Source organism: Bison bison, unplaced genomic scaffold (assembly GCF_000754665.1).
Source record: "Bison bison bison isolate TAMUID 2011002044 unplaced genomic scaffold, Bison_UMD1.0 scf7180017864123, whole genome shotgun sequence".
NCBI lineage: Eukaryota > Metazoa > Chordata > Mammalia > Artiodactyla > Bovidae > Bison > Bison bison.
The window spans coordinates 1,191,933-1,211,552 of record NW_011494695.1 but is presented as its reverse complement, the minus strand read 5'-3'; the positions used below and the strand labels follow the sequence as shown (position 1 = coordinate 1,211,552).

At 38.3% G+C, this 19,620-nt stretch overlaps 1 long non-coding RNA gene across 1 annotated transcript in view; it reads right to left on the bottom strand.

Moving 5' to 3' along the window:
• LOC104988322 overlaps positions 1-19,620 on the bottom strand; it is a 277,473-nt gene that overhangs the window by 32,830 nt on the left and 225,023 nt on the right. Inside the window, exon 5 of the long non-coding RNA XR_825224.1 lies at positions 11,566-11,668. This is a non-coding gene — a long non-coding RNA (uncharacterized LOC104988322). The remainder of the gene's footprint in view (positions 1-11,565; positions 11,669-19,620) is intronic.

The following is a 19,620-nucleotide window of genomic DNA, read 5'->3' as shown; positions in this document are numbered from 1 at the left end:
TCAATACACAGATAATTTCTATATTATGGCATCTGTAGCTTTATTTGGTCACCTGATAATTGTCATGAAACAGCCCTCCTTGCTTCACCTGGCACTCACATCCCAACCTCTTTTAATTATAACTGTATTTATGTATTAACATAAGGAATATTGAATTCATGGTATTCAAAGTCTTTCATATTCTAAAGTTCAAATCTGAAATCCTAGCATTATGGTTAGGAAATATTGTTTGCTGCAGTTCAAGTAGCATATTTCCATTATATTTCTTTTAATTTTTGCCATGTTTTGATCTGCTTCAGATTCATACCATGCCTTTCTTGTACATTTTTTATTGCCCCTACTCCCCATTCATTATTGATGATTGATATTTTTTGTTGTTATGGGGCAGAAGAATCACATGACTTCCCACCCTATCTCTGATGTCACCCAATCTCTTAATCATTTTGTTTTTCTGTACTAATTGAAACTTTTCCCTTCTTATTTGGAATAACACTTTGGAATACAATTTTTTTTTTTTTTGTCCCTCCTGGAGGTTGTCATCCTATACTTCTTGCCCTCCATTTGTTTACTGCATTATCAAGATGTCAAATCTCTCAGTTGTCTCCTCCATAGTTAAAAACATCCCTCTCTCCCCCGGCCCCAGAGGCGTCCACCCTCAGCTTCAGGCTGGGCTCCTAGGTCAGGTGCACAGCTGCTATTCTCAGGCTCCTTCTCAAACAGCTGTGTTTGGTTGATCCACTATTTACCATAGTTCATGTCTTTCTCATCTGGAGAGTCTTTCCTTATTTTCAGTTCAGTTCAGTTTAGTCACACAGTCGTGTTTGACTCTTTGCGACCCCATGGACTATGGCATGCCAGGCTTCCCATCCATCCCCAACTCCTACAGCCTGCTCAGACTCATGTCCATCAAATTGGTGATGCCATCCGACCATCTTATCCTCTGCAGTCCCCTTCTCTTCCTGCCTTCAATCTTACCCTGAGGGTCTTTTCAGAAGAGTCAGTTCTTTGCATCAGGTGGCCATAGTATTGGAGTTTCAGCTTCAGCATCAGTCCTTCCAATGAATATTCAGGACTGATGTCCTTTAGGATTGACTGGTTGGATCTCCTTGCAGTCCAAGGGACTCTCAAGAGTCTTCTCCAACACCACAGTTCAAAAGCATCAATTCTTCAGCGCTCAGCTTTCACATCCATACATGACTACTGGAAAAACCATAGGTTTGACTAAATGGACCTTTGTTGGCAAAGTAATGTCTCTGCTTTTGAATATGCTGTCTAGGTTGGTCATAACTTTTCTTCCAAGCAGTAAGCGTCTTTTAATTTCATCGCTGCAGTCACCATCTGCAGTAATTTTGGAGCCCCCAAAAATAAAGTCTGTCACTGTTTCCATTGTTTCCCCGTCTATTTTCCATCTGATGGAACCAGATACCATGATCTTTGTTTTTTGAGAGTTGAATTTTAAGTCAACTTTTTCACTCTCCTCTTTCACTTTCAACAAAAGGCCCTTTAGTCCTTCTTCACTTTCTGCCATAAGGGTGGTGTTATCTGCATATCTGAGGTTATTGATATTTCTCCCGGCAATCTTGATTCCAGCTGTGCTTCTTCCAGCCCAGCGTTTCTCATGATGTACTCTGCATATAAGTTAAATAAGCAGGGTGACAATATACAGCCTTGACTTACTCCTTTCCCAATATGGAACCAGTCTGTTGTTCCATGTCCAGTTCTAACTGTTGCTTCTTGACCTGCACACAGATTTCTCAGGGGGCAGGTCAGGTGATCAGGTATTCCCATCTCTTGAAGAATTTTCCACAGTCTGTTGTGATCCACACAGTCAAAGGCTTTGGCATAGTCAATAAAGCAGAAGTGGATGTTTTTCTGGAACTCTCTTGCTTTTTCTATGATCCAGTGATGATGGCAATTTGATCCTCTGCCTTTTCTAAATCCATCTTGAACATCTGGAAGTTCCCGGTTCATGTATTGCTGAACCCTGACTTGGAGAATTTTGAGCTTTACTTTGCTAGCGTGTGAGATGAGTGCAATTGTGCGGTAGTTTGAGCATTCTTTGGCATTACCTTTCTTTGGGATTAGAATGAAAACTGACCTTTTCCAGTCCTGTGGCCACTGAAAAACTTTCCAAATTTGCTGGCATATAGAGTGCAGCACTTTCACAGCATCATCTTTCAGGACTTGAAATAGCTCCACTGGAATTCCATCACCTCCACTAGCTTTATTCGAAGTGATGCCTTCTAAGGCCCACTTGACTTCACATTCCAGGATGTCTGGCTCTAGTCCAGTGATCACACCACATGGCTATTTGAGTCATGAAGCTCTTTTTTGTACAGTTCTTCCGTGTATTCCTGCCACCTCTTCTTAATACCTCCTGCTTCTGTTAGGTCTGTACCATTTCTGTGGTTTATTGTGCCTCATTTTACTAAAACTCAAAACCCAAGGAAGAGTGTGTAGGAGGTAAACATTCTGAGTACTTTAACGCATGTGTATCTTTAATTTTACGTTCATTCATAACTAATAATTTGACTGGCCTAGGTACTCTGTGTTTAAAATTATTTAAACCTACATCTTTAAAAGTGTTTCTACTTCATCATCTGCTAGTGGTACTGATGACACGCCCAAACTAGATGTGTCTTCTTGTGTGTATTATTTTCTTTTATGAAAGCTTTTTAGCATTCTTGATTTCCTAAATTTAAATGGTTGATTTCCAAAAACTCCTCACAGATATCTATGTTTACCTCTTTTTTCATGAAGAGGCCTTCCCTCATGTAGAGAGAAACATGTGTTTCCCTCAGTTCTAGAAATTTAGTTTAAAATTCCATCCTCTGAGGCATGTTTCCACACCACTTTGTCAGCACTCTCCTGGAAATCTGATCAGTTGAAAGCTAAACAAAGTCCTGCTGACATCTTGATTTTGTCACGCTGAGACCCATGTTGGATTTGTAACCACAGAACTGTAAGATAATACATTTATATTATTTTAAATCTCTAACTTTGTGGTCATTTGATACAGCAGTAGTCGAAAACTAATACAGATTTTAGTCCTGAGAGTAGAGTGCTACTGTAATAAATACCTTAAAGTATGGAAGTGGCTTTAGAATTGGGCAGTGGGCAGAGGCTAGAAGAATTTTGAGGAGCATGATAGGAAAAGTCTAGAGCATTTTGAATATACCAAGAGTACAAAAGTGGATAAAAAATGATGCTGCTACACTGAGAGTAGCACTAACATATATACACTACCATGTGTAAAATATATAGCTAGTGGGAAGCTGCCATAGAGCACAGGGAGCTCAGCTCGGTGCTCGGTGATGATCCAGACAGGAGGGATGGAGGCACAAGAGGGAGGAGATGTATATACATAACTCACTCAGCGCTGTACAGCAGAAACTAACACAACACTGAAAAGCATTTGAACTCCAATTTAAAAGAAAAATGGAAAAAAAAAAATGATGCTGCCAGTAAGGACTCAGCAGGAAGTGAGGAGTAGGGTAGAAGAAACATCCCTTCAGAGAACATGTAAATCATGAGCATACTGCCAGTAGAAATATTACAGATATTAAAGGTGCCTCTAGTGAGAACTTAGAAGGAAATTAGAATCATATCAATCAGTTCTTTTATTATTTCTTTTCATGAGTAGAATTTAATGCATACAATGGTATTCTATGGGTAGAATATTCATGCATTCCTGAATTCTTCTAAGTTATTAATTGAAAGGTATTAGGAGAAAGCCTTGAGGAGAGCATGGCAACCCACTCCAGGAATCTTGCCTGGAGAAGCCCATGGAAAGAGGAACCTGGTGGGCTATAGTCAATGGGGTCGCAAAGACTCAGACGTGACAGAGCATGAAGGGGAGAAAGAAATTTTTTTAAATTCTGCTTCCTCTAGGTCACTTTTTATGTTTACCTTGTTCTTCTATTATTTTGCCTACCTTCCTCAAATGTCTGGGAGAGGGAATTCTTGTTACATAGTGGCAGACAGTTTAGGAGAACTGTGTTCTATCATCATATAGAAAGCACAAGCTGTAAGTGATAAACTTAGGTATTTCACTGAGGAGATTCCAACCAAGGCGTTGAAGGTATGAATGGTTTTCTTCTTGCTGGTCCTCATAAAACGCGGGAGGAAAGATTTAAGTTCAAGGTAGAACTTTTAAACAAAAAGGACCAGGATTTTGATACTTTGGGAAATTATTATTCTATCTCAGATTGTAAAAGATGTGAAAGTAAAGAGATCATTCTCAGGAAATTATGCTCCAAAGAAGAAAGAAAAAAACCCTGAGGGTGTCACTGAATATCGTTTCACTAATAACTTAGAAAAAACTTAGTAAGTCAGGGTATTGAGACACTTAAAAGATTAAGCATGTGACTCATAGATGCCTTCAGCAAGCTAAGCAGAAGCCAGGAATAGAGACAGGAGATAACCAGGGGAGATGTGTGAAGCAGGAGGCTCTTGCCCAGTGAGGTGAATCCCAAGATATACATGAGACAGCTACAAAGTTCTTGAGAATGTTAACCATCATGACACTGCCAGCTTTGACTGAAAGGGTTAGATGCTTTTTAATAAATTAAATTTAATAAAAAAAAAATTTTAATAAAAAGGTGCTTTTTATTATCACTAAAAATAATACAGCGCCATTTGTTCCAAAACCTGTTTATTAATTGACCTATATCTTCAGATCCAGGTTCAGTATTTTTGGCACAGCTGCTCTCAAGGTGGTACTGTGTATTTCCATCATAACGAACATATCACTTAATTATCTCTTCTGTGTGTTACATCATTAGCAATTGACGATTTTTGCCTAATCCATTAATTCCGTAGGAGTTGCAAAGCAGTGTGACAATCCAAATCTATCATTTCTTCTTCACTTACTAGTTTTATTACTTATTGCTGCTAAAATATAACTTTTAAAAACATAAAATAATGACTCTCATCAAATTTAGCATAAACACACATCTAGGATTTTACTCAACTCATTAATGAGGAAAATAGTAAGATAAAAAGAGCAGTTCAAAGTACACTTTTGAGGGGCTACAGATTCATTTTCAGTTTAATAAAGAAATGTTAGAGTCAGTTTGCTAGGTTATATCTAAACTGGTTGTATCTTACTTTAGGGGTTATCTTTTCCACTGGACAGAAACAATTTGTTTATCTACCAAACAAAAGTCTACAGAACAACATGTAACTTCAGTAAGCCTGGGATCTTTAATCAACAGCATTAGCATTGCTCAGCTTCATTTATCTTTTGGTAAGATAAACTTCCCCTCAGCAACTCTGGTCACTGAGAGATATGTGCGTGAGTGCATGCTAAGTCGCTTCAGTCATGTCTGACTCTTTGCGACCCCATGGACTGTAGTCTGCCAGGCTCCTCTGTCCATGGGATTCTCTAGGCAAGACCACTGGAGTGAGTTGCTGTGCCCTCCTCCAGGGGATCTTTCTGACCCAGGGATTGAACCTTCATCTGTTATGTCTCTTGTATTGGTAGGAAGGTTCTTTACCGCTAGTGCCACTTAGGAAGCCCACCGAGAGATACACTATATTAACAGACAGGGCAAAACCTCGGTAATTTCCCTCTTTCACCTCTGTTCAGAACAATGAGCTTTTCAAAATATATATCATCATGAACTCATGGATTTTAGCATTTGACATGTTTCAGCCCACTGTAATTATTATCCTTTTTATTTTCTATTTTATGTTTTAATTGGTGGAAAATTGCTTTACAATTTTGTGTTGGTTTCTGCTATACAATGACATGAGAGAGTCATACACACACACACACACACACACACACATATATCCCTTTCCACCTGAGCCTCCCTCTCCTCCCCCAACTCCACCCCTTTAGGTCATTACAGAGCACTGAGGTGGGCTCCCTGTGTTATTTAGCAAATTCCCACTGTTTTACATATGATAGAAAGGTGTTGCTATGAGCTGTGAAAGACACCGGGATTCTTGGCCTCTGGAGGACAGGATTTCAATCCAGGGCCAGTGATGAGGTTTGATAGCTCAGAGCTTTTGTGTAATAAAGTTTTATTAAAGTAAAAGAGATAGAGAAAGCTTCTGACATAGACATCAGAAGGGGGCAGAAAGAGTGCGCCCTTGCTAGTGAAAGGTTGTTGTTGAATCACGCGAAGACACCGGGATTCTTGGCCCCTGGAGGAGAAGAATTCAATCCAGAGCCAGAGACGAGGCTTGATCACTCAGAGCTTTTGTGTAATAAAGTTTTATTAAAGTATAAAGGAGATAGAGAAAGCTTCTGACATAGGTATCAGAAGGGGGCAGAAAGAGTACCCGCTTGCTAGTGTTAACAATGAAGTTATATAATCCAAAGAATGTCTGGAGGTTGTAAAGACCTCATCAGACCTACTCCCATAATTTACATTTTAAGATAACACTGTCCTCAGGCAGGATACATCCTTGTAAAGACCAGGTCTACTCCCATAATTTACATTTTAAGATAACAGAAGGTTTAATCCAGAGACTGTCTTTAGGCAGGATACATTATTGTTATATAATCCTAAGGAATGTGGAGAAAGAAAAATGTTTGTCCTTTCTTCCTCCTTGAGAATTCCAGACCCCTCTCTCCTTGGGGACCCCCAGACTCCTTATCAACCTACCTAGGAACTGACTCTCTCACTAGTTTTTAGCAATGAGTTGTATGCCTATTAGCAAGCTGCTAAACAGAGAAAAGAAACGCCTCAAAACTGAGAGTGGCAACAGACACCTCGCCCACAACACGCATCTTGAGATAGCATTGGCACAAGTGAGTCATTCCAGGCCATAAAACAATGGACATGAATCGAAGAAAGGCAGATTTCCAAGCAACATAGTTTCATTAATATAGCTTAAGAAAAACATTTCCATAAGAAAAATGCATTGGTTAGCTCAAGGTCTGAGAAAACTTACATTCAGGGGGAACCAGATGTCATCATGGCAACACAGGATTTTAAAAGAAATCCCCTTTAAATTTTGTATGGAGAAGGAAAAAAAAACAAACGGCTGACCCTTGCCGTCTATTTCCTCTGCTTGGGGGCCCCTAGCCTTCCTGCCTGTTACCCCCTCACTACTTCCCCAATTCGTCCCACCATCACCTTCCCTTAGTATGTCCACAAGTCCGCTCTTCACTAGGTTCATCAGGGTACCATTCTTCTGGATTCCATTTGTACGCATTAATATACGATATTTGTTTTTCTCTTCCTGACTTCATTCTGTATAAGAGGTTCTAGGTTCAGCCACCTCCCCCTACTTATTTAACTCTCTACCTTCTTAAATAAAGGGAAGCATGCTGAATATATTTTTGAAAGATTAAAAAAGAAAAATTTTGCTGGTAAGAGAGATCATCTAAATCTTTAGCATTCTTGTGAAAACCATAATTCTAGGGAGAAGTGAGTATCATGTAGAACATAAAGGTTTATGAAAAGAATAATCAGAAAATCTCAGGCCTCCTCTCAAATTTCACAGTAAAATGAAATGCAGTTCAAGTGTGGTCCTAGAAAATTGTATCCTTAATGCCTGAAATGAATTGAATCAAAAGTTTCACATAGGACTATTAATATCGATTTTTTGATTAGTCACCTTGGCATATGTGTACAAATTAAGACTGGTGTCAGTCAGTAAATATAAATCTCCTTTTATATATTACATGATTCCTGTGAGCTTTCTGATTCAAATCCCTTTGGAAAGAAATTTGCTAATCTAGTATTGAATTAGGTTTTGAGGCCAATCTTTCACACAGCAATAGCTCATTCTGCAGAATAATTTAATTATAAAAGTGTGACACACGTAAGCATTTTTGTAATGATTAATGAGTAACCTCATAAAAAGTGAGATTTTTCCAATGAACTGAAATATTGGAATTATAATAATGTATCATATCAAAAAATAATGTATCAACTAAAACTCAAGAAAATAAGCTCATTGAATTATTTTTACTTAATCACTAAATTAATCACTAGCTATTTTTAAAGACAAAAGATATGGAGAGTTAAGAATTTTAAGACATAACAAAGTAGCCTATGGCTGCCCTCCTTACCTGAAGTTCTCCCTTAAATTATTTACGGTAGCCATAAATATGTTTCCCAACAGGTGAGCTCCAAGTTCTCCTTATTCCTCACTATTTAGGTTATTGAGGATGGGCTGAAAAGCAGCACCTCCTTCCCCTTCATACCATTAAATTCATGAACTTGTCCTGTAGAAGTCATTGAATATTGTGTTTTTCCCCCTAATTCAGATGCTTCTACTTCTTTAGGGTAAATAACTTTTTTAAAATTGGAGGATAATTGTTTTACAATGTCGTATTGGTTTCTGCCGTACAACAATGTGAATCAGCCATAGCATACATATATGTCCCCTCCCTCTCGAGATTTCCTCCCACTCCCAACCCCACTCCACCCCTCCAGGCTGTCTCAGGGCACTGGATTGAGCTCCCTGTGTTACATAGCAACTTTAGGGTAAATAACTTTTATCTTTCTGACACTAGAATCCATCAGGGCTTATCATATAGATGGACACTGTAGGATGCTAAGAAGTAGTCACATTTGTATCTTCACATCTTAAATACAAGCTGTCTTATGAAGCTGTCAGGACTAAACAAATATCTCTTTGTGCTATCTGTAACTTATGTATCAAAAATATTTACATATATATATACATATACATATATTTTTAAATTTAATACTCCACACTGAAAGTCAGCCAGCATCAGTTTCTCAAAACCTTACAAGCAGTCTTTCTTACTCATTCTCATTGCATAGTTTCTTTACTTAGATTCCAGAATATAACAATCTTTCGGAATGCCTTTTACCTACTGTGTAATTGCATTTCACTCTCCTTTTCAGATTTTTCCTCATTTATTCTAAATATTAGGCTGCGCCAAGACCCAGATTCTTATTAGATCTCAGTCCCTTACTGATCTCACCCTATATCAAGGTGTAATAACCATCTCTCCACATACGACTTCCAGTTTTCTATCTCTAGTTCAGTTTTCTCCCTTGAACTTCAAGAGAGTATATCCAAAGTCAACTCCATTATTTGAGTTCCTCAGGCCAAAAATCTAGGCATTACCTAGATGTTTTTACACTTCACCCTACATTGCACTCATTAGTAAATCCAGGAGATTCTGATGTCTACACATCTCCATAATTCAACCACATTTCACCACCTTCACTGCTATCACCCTGGACCAAAGCACCATGCTATGTCCCCAGAGTATGGCATGTCCCCTATCTGGTGCATCAGGCAATTCCAGGCAGAAAACAGATGGCAAACATGAACAGTTAAGGAGGACATAACAAAGGAGCTATTTACAGAGGTATGAGCAGACACTGGGGCTTCCCTAATGGCTCAGTGGTGAAGAATCTGCCTGTAGTGCAGGAGATGCGGGTTCAATCCCTGGGCTGGAAAGATCCCCTGGAGGAGGAAATAATAACCCACTCCAGTGTTCTCGCCTGGGAAATCCTATGGACAGAGGAGCCCGAAGGGCTACAGTCTATGAGGTTGCAAAGAGTCAGACATGACTAAAGTGACTGAGTACACACACAGGCATGAGCAGATATTAGAACATCAACAAGGGATAACGTGATATCCCCATGTTAGCTCTGGCAGGAAGATATCACAACCTTCACGCTTAGAAGTTGTTACAGGAAGTCATAGACGTAGATAACACAGAGGACCACTGGCAAGAACCAGGCCCTGGGGGATGGACACAGACAACACTGGGGACCTGAAACAGCAGGAGAGGGGAGTAATAAGGATGTAAATTTTACTCACCTCCCATTCTCCCCTGTAGATGTCTCTCCTTAGTTGACCCCAATGCAAGACAGACTCAGAGAAGCCACTTAAGAGTTAATATATGCCACACATGTCACTCTTGGGAGGCACAGAGTAGGAAGAGAGGGGAGCATGATTTCTAGCATCATTACTCCTCACTCCTGCCCTTGTTCCATTATTGTTATTTTTCCCCCCAAGAACACAGCTAGAGAATTTTTATTAAAATATAACACAGAGCTTGTCGGATGGCTGGCCCAAGGTCCCAGTGATTTTCTCTCTCCATCACATCATAAAAATCTACAAAGCCGCACCTCCAAAACGCCTACTTTGAAGGCCGCCTCTTATTCTTCTCTGAGGCGATTTTCTTGAGCAATACCATTCTCCTGCTGGTTTCTTGGCCATTTCCAGCACACACATGCTTTAGGGACTTCGCTGTTTTCTTCCTTCTGCTTGAGCTCTTTTCCTTCAATATTCTGTGTGACTCACTTCGGGTTTTATGCACACGTCTCCCTCTTTGCAAGGTCTTTCCTGGCCATTTGTCTAACTTACACTGGCCATCTCAAGTCCCAGCTCACTTTTCTCCATACAAAAATTCTATTTTCTATTCCATTTCTACCTTTTAGAATATTTTATGTTACATGTAAACTTAAATATTTTATTTAATGTAAGATCCATGAGAATGGGGAGTGTTTTCTTCTCTGCTTCCCTGATGTTTTCCCAGTGCCTAGATCAGTGCTAACACAAAACAAATCCTCAATAAATACTAATTTAATGAACAAATAAAAACAATGAAGAATATAACCCTTATTTTCCCAAGTATTTTCTTATCATAAAATATTTGAAATCCTGTGAATGCTGCAGGGTGTTCCATTTTCAATTGGTTTTATACCTGCACTTAAAAACTAACAACCCATGCATTCTCTACTCTACTCGGCTGTTTGTGATTACTAGGGAAGGCAGCGTACGCAACAGAGCAGCCTATTTCTTAATCATAGTCAGATATTTAAGTACAAAGTACCAAGAGAAGAAATAATTGCCCTCGCTTTACAGTTTCAATTAGTAGTCACGACATTTGTTGTACCCTTAGGCAGGGGAACAGTCCTATAGCTATTTAAATTCAGAGTATACAGCTAACAGTAAACTGCAGGAAAGCCTATTTGATGTGGGCGGTAATATAAAGAATTAATGGGGAAAAATGTGTTCTAGCACTTCAAACATTATCATATGCTCTGGGGACTTTCACATTCTTTCCGCAGCAAAATCAAAAGTAAATTGCAATGACTGGCACTTTGCTCTGTCTCTGTTTAGCAAACTGCTTTGCCTCTTCTTTAGAAGATGATCATGACATTTGTTTATCTTCAAAATGCTATATAATAAATTCTACTTAAAGTTATTTCAATTTAAAAATATGAGTGATGATGACCTAAACATGGTATTTAGGCAAAGATAAAATCCCTTCTGCTTTGCTTTTTCCATATGCATAATATTAAAAAAAAAAAAAAAAACATGAAAAGAGAGATCAGATTAGATATCCTCAAATACTATCAGGGTAGAAGAGTAGAATATTTTGGCAAATAATCTTATTTTGAAAATACTTCTAAATTTGAAAATATAATTGTAATTAAAAATAAAATGTGCTTAGATATTGAAAATAGCCAAGTTTTAAATATATGTGTCAATTATTAAAGCAAAAAGTTTAGAAGAGACATTTCATCTATGGAAGAAGCTACACGACTTAGTATTCCTTTATCAAGTAATCAGACACAGGCTTTTAAAACTAACAGGGTTTGTACTTACTTGTTTCTGATAAATCCATCTTAATTATTCATTTCCTATCTCCTCTCCTCCTGCTTATTAGTGTAGTCCACCTCTTTGATCTCTAAGTAGAGCTTCTTAAGTCCTAAAAGTGGAGAAGCAGAAAACACTCCATACATTTCTAAATCACTGAAGGTAAAAGTTGAAATGAAAAACTCTAAATGAATCTGCTATGTAACATAGAGAAAATACCAGGCAGTAGTTAAGATTAGACTACTTATTTGAATATATACACTAATTAACTGAGAAACACCAAAGCTAAAGAACTTATCAGTCATTTCAAGGTCAAACACACAACACCTTAGAGAATGTAAAAACTGAAGAGCTTCATGACAGCTAAATCACAACATCAGAGTATCAAAGTTTTATACATTAAAATAAATTCAAGACATATGAACTTTAACCTGAGAAGAAAAAGCTGAATAAAGAAAATCTACTCAGAGTTCAAACGTTCGTTGACATTCAACTCTTCTTACGATTACTGTTGTCTTTCTCTTTTCCTGGGGTAGCTGTTCAGTTGTTAGAACTCTGCCCAAGTTCTTCTCCCACTTCACCTCACTAACTCCCAGCAGAGAGAAATCGATGTCTTTTCAAGAATGTTCCCAAGTTTCTTCCTTTTTGGCTACTGATTCAAGTTGATCTTGACCTCTCTCTTAAGTGTTTCAGTGCAGTAACTTTAGGTTAGGAATGCTGGTTTGCACCCCGCTTTTACCACTTATATCTTCAGTACTGTTTCTTCATCTGACAGAAGAGAGCTGTTATCAGGTTTCAATGCAGAGCATGTGTACTGAATCTGACACGTAGTTTGTGCTCTTATCGGTTCAAAGATTTGAGCTGCGGAATGAGAATCCCATGAATCTCAGGTCTCAGCCAGCAGTCTTCACTCAAGATTAGTGAAGTACACATGTGACTTGCCTCTGGGCAACCTCAGGCAATGAGTTGCCACGTCCCACGAGTTCCGTTTTCACACTGGGACGTGCTTTAGATTCGGTTAACAGCTCAGCATTACCTATGTACACAATCAACTCAGCTCAGAGAAAACTGTCTAGTCTGGGAATTCATTAGGTTTTGTAGCAGGCTCATCACTCAGGTGACTTGCATTCTCCCGTCTGCTGTGTCCTGAAGGAAGGAGCTGCGACCCAGTGTGTACCCCTAGCTAGCCTCCTGGGTGCCCCCAGCTCTTCCTAGTGCCCCCGTCACCTGGGACTCTCTGTGTTTCTTTTCCTATCCAAGTTCCCAAACTCAATATCCACACCCAATGGCAGATCCTCTGATTATTGCCACCTGACCCAAGGGGGAGAGGCCTGGAGGAGGTGTGGACCCATCGGATGTTCTACGGCAGGATAGCAGCCCAAACGGCAGGATAGCAGCCCTACGGCAGGATAGCAGCCCAAAGGCACCGGTTCCAGGTTTCTGCCATCACCACATCTCAATCACTTGGGGATGGCGCCCACATTCTGAACCAGCCTTCCCCTTGCCACATATTCAGAGTTGTTTCCCTCTTCAAACAATGTCACGTGTGTTTCAGAAATTTCTCACAGCTTGATCACAATCAAAGGCAATCCTGATTTTTCAGTTTGATTATTTATTTATAGATACAGCGTTGGGCTGCACCCCACAGGCCTGTAAACCTTGGAACTGCTTCAGCCCGCAAGAATGAGTTGTGAGCCTGGAGATGGCGACAGACATCAACAGTTTATTGGAGAAGGAATTTCACTAGTCTTAAGCGAAGTACTGGCACAACATCCCACTAAGGATGGCAGTTGGCTCACAAGACACAATAGCAATCATTACTCCTGGGGGAGAAGAAGGCTACCATTTATAGGGGAAATCAATGCCAGATTCTCTCATCAGTTACCAGGAAAACCAGGGGCTGGGGCAGGGGTCAAACATTTGTTGGTGGTGGAAGTTTTGTCACTAAGTCATCTCCAACTCTTTTGTGATGTCATGTAGTCTGCCAGGCTTCTCTGTCCATGGGATTCCCCAAGCAAGAATACTGGAGTGGGTTGCCATGCCCTTCTCCAAGGGATCTTCCCAACCAAGGGGTCAAACCTAGGTCTCTTGCATTACAGGCAGTCTCTTGCATTGCAGGCAGATTCTTTACCGACTGAGCCACCAAGAAATCATGAAGCATGTAGGTAGTTACTGATTAAGCCCTAAAATTAAAAGGGTTAGCCAGTCATGTGAATGAAGCAAGAACTACTCAAGCAGGTGATGTACAGAGAGCAAGAGAACAGCCATCTTGATTGGCCTGACCATACAGGCAAATACATATATAGATATAGGTGAGAGGGGAAAACATTTTTACTAGCTGGCAGGAAGACTATACTATAAAAATATTTGAATCTACTGGGCTTAACAAGATACCAAGCCTATGGAAAGATCTTATATATAGTTAACTGAAAATAAGGAAAATAATCTTAAATGTAACCCAATTAATAAAAAAGAAAATATTTTTAAGCGTGGTTTATAATATGGGTTTTAATTTCAGTAGAATGTTAAATACTAATAAAAGCTCCTATATCTTTAGACTATAACCAGTTTTCTCTCAAAGCAGGATAGACTTTAAAGGGCCATGATAACACAAAGAATTTTTAGTGATGTATTGTGATAGAGAAATAATATCAGAGAAAGTAAGAATATCATTGGAAGCGATCTGACAGAGCACAGACATTTACAGGCATGGCTAATCCACTCTTTACACTCAATCATGAAACTTAGGCTGCATACTAAGATAGGCAGCAGAGAGTTCAAAACAAATATCCCTGTTTGACAATGCTCCAAATGCTGCATCACATTAATTGTTGCAGGTTTTTGAGATAGACAACTGATCAACACAAACCTGAGGGTACTCCTTTTTCTAAGAATATCATCTTAAAACAGACAAACATTGTCTTCTAGTTCACCTGAAAGCTTTAATCAAATTATTTTAAGGAACTCAAACAACTCAATAGCAAAAAACCCACAAAGGACTCTGTTTAAAAGTGGGCAAAGGAACAGACTTACAAACTTAGAAAACAAGTTTATAGTTACCAAAGGGGAAAGACGGAGAAGTGGATAAACTAGGAGTTTGAGACTGATCTATACACACTACTAAACTTAAAATAGGTAATCAACAAGGACCTACTGTGTATCACAGGGAACTCTATTCAGCATTCTATGAAAACCTAAATGAGAAAAGAATTTGAAAAAGAATATATATATGTATATGTATAACTAAATCATTTTGCTACACATCTGAAACCAATACAACATTGGTAATCAACTATAATTCAATATAAAATAAAATTTTTAAACGTAAAGAAAATAAAAATGGACAAAGGACATGAATAGACATTTTTCCAAAGAAGATATACAAATGGCCAATAGGTATATGAAAAAGTGTTGGACATCACTAATCATCAGTCAGTCAGTTCAGTCGCTCAGTCGTGTCCGACTATTTGCGAGCCCATGAATCGCACCACGCCAGGCCTCCATGTCCATCACCAACTCCCAGAGTTCACCCAAACCCACGTCCATCGAGTTGGTGATGCCATTCAGCCATCTCATCCTCTGTCGTCCCCTTCTCCTCCTGCCCCCAATCCCTCCCAGCATCAGAGTCTTTTCCAATGAGTCAACTCTTCGCGTGAGGTGGCCAAAGTATTGGAGTTTCAGCTTTAGCATCACCTTCCAAAGAACATCCAGGACTGATCTCCTTTAGAATGGACTGGTTGGATGTCCTTGTAGTCCAAGGGACTCTCAAGAGTCTTCTCCAACACCCTAGTTCAAAAGCATCAATTCTTCATCGCTCAGCTCTCTTCACAGTCCAACTCTCACATCCATACATGACCACTGGAAAAACCATAACCTGGACTAGATGGACCTTTGTTGGCAAAATAATGTCTCTGCTTTTGAATATGCTATCTAGGTTGGTCATAACTTTCCTTCCAAGAAGTAAGCATCTTTTAATTTCATGACAGCAATCACCGTCTATCAATAACCTCATATGCAGATGACACCACCCTTATGGCAGAAAGTGAAGAGGAACTAAAAAATGTCTTGATGAAAGTGAAAGAGGAGAGTGAAAAAGTTAACTTAAAGCTCAACATTCAGAAAACTAAGATCATGGCATCTAGTCCATCACTTCATGGGAAATAGATGTGGAAACAGTGGAAACAGTGTCAGACTTTATTTTTTGGGCTCCAAAATCACTAGTCATCAGGGGAAGACAAATCAAAACCATGATCAGGTATCACCTCACACGTGTTAGACTGGCTAGTCTCAAAAATACAAAAGATAATAAGGGCTCATGAGGATGTGGAGAAAAGGGAACCCTTGTGCACTATTGGTGGGAATGTAAACTGCTAAGACACTATGGAAAACTGCATGAACATTAAATCGACTATACCTTAACAATAAAAATACCTGTGTATGTACTTGTCAAAAAAAAAAAAAAAGAAATTAAAAATAGAACTACCACATGAACCAGGAATGCCTCTTCTGGGTACATATCAAAAAGGAAACAAAACCATTGTATTGAAGAAGTATCTGTGTTCTCACATTCATGGCAACATTATACACAATAGCCAAGGAGTAGAAACAACCCAAATATCCACTGATGGGTGAATGGATCAAGAAAATGTGGCTATACACACACACACACACACACACACACACATGAAATTCAACCCTAAAAAGAAGGAAATCCTGTGACTTGAAACAACTGGAACTTGGAGCAAATTATGCTAAGTGAAATAAGCCAGACAAAGACAAATACTGCATGGTACCACTTACACGAGGATTCTTTAAGAAAGTTGAATTCATGAACAGAGAGAGTAGAAAAGTGTTTGCCAGGAGTAAAGGAGGAATGTGGCTGGCAGGGGTGATGGGATAGTGGAACACAGAGAAACAGAGGTTGATAAAAGGATACAAAATTCTAGTTATTAGATAAATAAGGTCTGAAGATCTAAAACATAGTTGTATATAGCTTCAATTATTTGCCATTAATTTTTAATATACATAATTATAAGTTAGTCAAGTATAAGGCTTCTAATTTCTGTCCTCCAAAACAAAACACAGATATAGCACATGTTAATTATTCATATAGCATTCTTATTCCAATATAACTTATTCTTGTCCAGAGTTCCAGTTCTATCCATCTTAAGCTCTCAAAATTATTATTTACTTTTATAATTAATATTTACTATAATTAATTGATATTTTAAAAATAATTTCTGTGTTCAGGACTGCTCTATATACCCCACACTCTTCTTCTCTCTCATATTTCTGCTAGTGAAAAACCTTTGAGTTATGGTAAGCTCTTAATTTTCAGATGTCTAGAAATGCCTCTATTTTAACTTAATTCTTAAATTCTAATTTATATAAATATAAAATGATAGACTGTTTGAGACATATTCAATGTGGTTCTCCATTTTCTTTTGACATTTATTTTATTGAGACCTGTCCTAATTGTCATTTCTTTGTAGATAATCTGCCTTTTCTATGTGATATCTTTGAAGATTTCTTCTTAATCATCCTTAATACTAAATGTTGACTTTTATGTTCCAAGCATTTTTTGGAATTTTTATCTTAACCCATATAAGAAACCTCTGTACTTTTATGATATTCTGCAGCTGCATTAAAATCTGTTGAACATTTATTCTGCTTGTAACTTGAAGGGCACTTTTTCCCTAAGAACTTGGATCTTCCTTGAACTGTTGAAAAACCTCTTATTTTCTTCCCTTAATGTTTTCATTTTTACCAAACTTCTGCCATCACCTACTCTAAAATTCATGTGATTACACAAATTCTCCTGTAAGAAGCAGCAGTTGTCATCATTGCCCTCCCATATCCATCTTTTCAAACAAACCATCTTCCCCTCTTTTAGCACATCATTTTAACATTTTCCTCTATGTCTGTTAATATTGATAATTAATTTCTTTCATTTTAAGCATTATAGATATGGGCTTGTCACCATAGAGAGTGAGACACCTTTCTCCCTTTGCCTTCATCACATAACCATGCATATACTCTTTTGTGGCAGACACACCCTAAGTAACACCTTATGACTCTTAATATAATCCCCAAGTGCTGGATGAATTTATGACTTGCTTCAAATCCAGAGGCCCTTGCAAAGGGGAAGGATTTTTATAATGTGATTAAGGGCCCAAATTAGTAGAATTTGAGTTGATCAAGGGGAAGAACATCCTGGATAGGCTTGACTTAATTGGGAAAAATCCCTCGAAAGAGGGACTGGGGCACTCCTGAAGGTCAGAGATGTTTTCTCATTGACCTTGAAGAAGCAAGCCACCATGAGATCTACAGGCACAAGAAATGAACTTTTCCAACAACCTGAGGGAGGTTAGACACCAGTATTTCCTCAGAAGCCAAACTTGACAGAAGCCTTGTGAAAGCCCAGTTGAAGAATGCAGCTAAGTTCTGCCTGTACTCCTGTAGCCTACTTTTTTCTTCCCTGGAAGTTAAGAAACTTCTCAGTCTAAAGTGTTTGGAATTTCAAATTGATGTGCCTTGAAAAGTTTATACCAAGATGATCTGTTTTTTCAAATTAGTCCATTCATGGTTGTTTCTAGTTCAATATTTTGTCTATCATTGTTATCTACATTCATCCCTCAGTATCCATGGGGGATTCATTTCAGGACCCACCATGGATACCAAAATCTGCAAATGTTCAAGTCCCAAAGTCAGCCCTCTGCATCTGCAGTTCTACAGCTGCAGATTCAACCAACCACAGATCATGAAGTACTACAGTATTTAATGAAAAAAAAATCTGACTATAAGAGGACTTGTGCTGTTCAAGGGTCAGCTTTAGTAGAAGGAGCTGCAGCAAAGTTTGAACTCACAGAACCATCTTAACTGAAATAAACTTTACAATCTCAAAAACATAAATAAAACACTAAATTAAATAATTTCCTATCTAAGTATTGAAGTATATTCTTTTAAGAAAGTTATACTGGGACAAATGAGACATAAAAACATCACACATTTACAATTGGAATTTGCACAAAATATTTTCTTTTTACACAAAAAATTTTGCTTACCTCCTACTGAAATTTATTTTTATTTGGATTTTCGATTTCTTTAAATATGAGTGAAGAATTGGACTATATATTGCTAACTTATTACCAGATGAGATCTAAAAGTACTTAATAGAATTTGGGGGATATAACTGAAGCATAGCTGATTTACAACGTTGTATTAGTTTCAAGTATACTGCAAAGTGATTCAATTATATACATATATCCAGTTTTTTATGTATAGTAAATTATATATGGGCTTCCCTCATACCTCAGTTGGTAAAGAATCCACCTTCAATGAGGGTGATCTGGATTCAATCCCTGGGTTGGGAAGATCCTCTGGAGAAGGGAAAGGCTACCCACTCTAGTATTCTTGCCTTGAGAATCCCATGAACAGTATAAAAAGGCAAAAAGATATGACACTGAAAGATGAACTCCCCAGGTTGGTAGGTGCACAATATGCTACTGGAGAAAAGTGGAGAAATAACTCCAGAAAGAATGAAAAGACAGAGCCAAAGGAAAAACACTGTTCAGTTGTAGATGTGACTGGTAATGTAAATAAAGTCAGGTGCTGTAAAGAACAATATTGCACTGGAACCTGGAATGTTAGGTCCATGAATCAAGGTAAATTGAAAGTGGTCAAACAGAACGTGGCAAGAATGAACATAAACATTTTAGGAATCAGTGAACTAAAATGGACTGGAATGTGCAAATTTAATTCAGATGACCATTATATCTACTACTGTGGGCAAGAATCCTTTAGAATAAATGGTGTAACTTATAGTAAAAAAAAAAAAAAAACTAGTTCCAAATGCAGTACTTGGATACAATCTCAAAAACAACAGAATGATCTCTGTTCATTTCCAAGGCAAACCATTCAATATCACAGTAATCCAAGTCTATAATGCAGAAGAAGCTGAAGTTGAATGGTTCTATGAAGACCTACAAGACTTCTAACTAACACCAAAATAAGATGTCCTTTCATCATGCAGGACTCGAATGCAAAAGTAGGAAGTCAAGAGAT